The following is a 3569-nucleotide window of genomic DNA, read 5'->3' on the forward strand; positions in this document are numbered from 1 at the left end:
TCAGCACAGAAAATAATATGGAACAAAGAAACCAGGGACATCATGAAAAAACACCTAACAAAATGACAGCCACCAATTCATACTTGTTGATAATTACACTGAATGTTAATGGATTAATGAAATGCACAACTCAAGAGATGGAGAGTTGCAGATTGGGTAAGAAAAAAAAAAAAAAAAAACCATCAATATGCTATCTACAAGAGACACACCTTAGAGACAAAGACAAAAATAGACTAAAAATCAAAGGTTGAAAAAAGGTATATGAAGCAAATGGGAACTGTAAAAGAGCAGGAGTGGCAATATTAATTTGTGATCAAATTGACTTTAAGACAAAAACCACCATACGAGACAAGGAAGGGCATTATATGATGACTAAATGATCAACTGAACAAGAAGATATAACCATACTAAGTATCTATGGACCCAATGAAAGAGACCCAAAATACCGACTTGAAACGAGTTGAAAAGGCAAACATGACTCCACAGTGATTGTGGGAGACTTTAATACATCACTTTCAATGAAAGATAGAACAACTGGAAAGAAACTAAAAAAAAGGGCAGAAGAGCTAAACAACACAATCCACCAACTTGACCTTATAGACATCTACAGAGCACTTCACCCAACAACAGGAAAATATTCTTTTCCAGTGCACATGGAACATTTTCCATGATAGACCATATGTTAGGCCATAAAGCAAGCCTTCATAAATTTTTTAAAAACATTGAAATACTGCAAAGCATCTTCTCAGATCACAGTGCTGTCAAATTAGAAATCAACATTAGGAAGATCAATGGAAAAAGAGTAAACACATGGAAATTGAACACCACCCTCCTTAAGAAAGACTAGGTAAGAGAAAAAATCAACACTGAAATTCAAAAATTCCTTGAATCAAATGAGAATGAAAACAAAACATAGCAAAATCTTTGGGGCACAGCAAAAGCAGTGATCAGAGGGCAATTTACAGTAATACATGCACACATCAAAGAAGAAGAAAGAGCCAAAATCAACACTTTAAACCAACATCTCCAACAATTAGAAAAAGAAGCACAAGAAAAGCCTACAGTCACCAAAGAAAGGAAATAATAAAGCTTCAAGCAGAAATCAATGAAATAGAAAATAGACAATTGAAAATATCAACAAGGCCAGAAGTTGGTTTTCAAAAAGATTAATAAAATTGACAAATCACTGGCAAATTTAACAAAGGAAAAGAGGGAGAGAGTACAAATAACACAAATGAGAAACAAAATCAACTGAAATAAAAAGGTTAATATCTTCAATTGAACAAGAAGATATAACCATAATAAGTATCTATGGACCCAATGAGAGAGACCCAAAATACAGACTTGAAACGAGTTGAAAAGGCAAACAGATGACTCCACAGTAATAGTGGGAGACTTTAATACATCACTTGTCAAATATCAGCTGACCATAGGTTGATGGATAGAATGAAATGCAAATGAATGAAAACAGAATGAAATGGATAGTATCAATGAAAGATAGAACAACTGGAAAGAAACTAAAAAAGTTCTATGAAAAACTGTACTCAAACAAATTGAAAATCTGGAAGAAATGGACAGATTTCTAGAAACACACCACTTACCTAAACTAACACAGACTGATCTGGAAAAGTTGAACAGATCCATAACAAAAGAAGAAACTGAACAGGTCATCAAAAAATTACCAACAAAAGAAAGTCCTGGCCCACAATGTTTCACTGGAGAATTCTACCAAACATTCAGAGAAGAACTGACACCAATCCTACTCAAACTATTCCAAAACACAGAAAGGATGGAATCCTCCCTAACTCATTTTATGAAGCAAGCATAACCTTGATACCAGAGCCAGGCAAAGACATCACTTAAAAGGAAAACTACAGACCAATATCCCTCATGAATATAGATGCAAAAATTTTCAACAAAATCCTAGCCAATAGACTCCAATAACATATCAAGAATATCATTCATTATGATTAAGTGGGCTTCATATCAGGTATGCAAGGATGGTTCAACATTAGAAAAACAATCAACGTCATCCACCACATAAATAAAACAAAGAAAAAAGAACCACATGATCATATCAGTTGATGCAGAAAAGGCATTTGATAAAATCCAACACCCATTCCTGATCAAAACTCTCAGCAAAATAGGAATAGGAGGGACATTCCTCAACATAATAAAGGGCATCTATGCAAAACCAACAGCCACCATTATTCTTAATGGAGAGAGACTGAGGACATTCCTCTTGCAAACAGGAACAAGACAAGGATGCCTGCTATCCCCACTTCTATTCAACATTGTACTAGAAGTCCTAGCCAGTGCCATAAGGCAAGAAAGGGAAATCAAAGGCATCCAAATTGGTAAGGAAGAAGTCAAACTATCCCTGTTTGCTGAGAAACCCAAGAGACAGTCAAAAATCTGTTGGAACTAATTGAGAGATTTAGCATCGTAGCAGGATACAAGATCAACATCCAAAAATCAGTTGGATTCTTCTACACCAGCAAAGAGCCTGCTGAAAAAGAAATAAGGAAATCAATACCATTTACAATAGTTACCAAAAAAATAAAATACTTGGGAATAAATCTTACCAGGGACACAAAAGACCTGTACAAAGAAAACTATAAAAAACTACTTCAAGAAACCGTAAGAGATCTATCTACATAAATGGAAGAACATACCATGCTTGTGGATAGGAAGACTGAACATTGTGAAAATGTCGATTCTACCCAAAGCAATCTATACATTCAATGCAATCCCAATCCAGATCCCATCAACATTCTTTAAGGGTATGGAAAAACCAATCACTAACTTTATATGGAAAGGAAAGAGACCTCGGAAAAGCAAAGAACTACTGAAGAAGATGAACAAAGTAGGAAGTCTCACAGCGCCAGATCTCAGAATCTACTATACAGCCACAGTAGTCAAAAGTGCCTGTTATTGGTACAATGACAGACACATAGACCAATGGAATAGAATTGAGAACCCAGAAATAGATCCATCAATCTATGGTCAGCTGATTTTTGACAAAAGGCCAAAATCCATTAAATGGGGAAAACAATATTTGTTTAATAAATGGTGCTGGCAAAACTGGATATCCATTTGGAGAAAAATGAAACAAGATCTGTACCTCACACTATACACGAAAACTAACTCCAGATGGATCAAAGACTTAAATGTGAAACCTAAAACTATAAAAGTCCTCAAGGAAAAACTAGGGGCAAATTTAGGGACCCTAATATATGGCATAAATAGACTATCAAGCATAATGTAAAATGCACAAACAGCAGAAGAGAAACTAGATGGATGGGACCTTCTAAAAATTAACTTTTTATGTGCTTCCAAAGACTTCTCCAAAAGAGTCAAAAGAGAACCTACGGATTGGGAAAAAAAAAATTGGCAATGATACAGCTGACAAGGGACTTACCTCTAGAATTTATAGAACACTCTAACACCTCGATAACAAAAAGATAAATAATCCAATTTAAAAATGGGCAGAAGACATGAATAGACACTTCACCAAAGAGAATATTCAGGTGGCCAACAAACATGAAGAAATGCTCATGATCATTAGC

Source organism: Orycteropus afer, unplaced genomic scaffold, assembly GCF_000298275.1.
Source record: "Orycteropus afer afer isolate SDZICR_OR568_19922 unplaced genomic scaffold, OryAfe1.0 scaffold00264, whole genome shotgun sequence".
NCBI lineage: Eukaryota > Metazoa > Chordata > Mammalia > Tubulidentata > Orycteropodidae > Orycteropus > Orycteropus afer.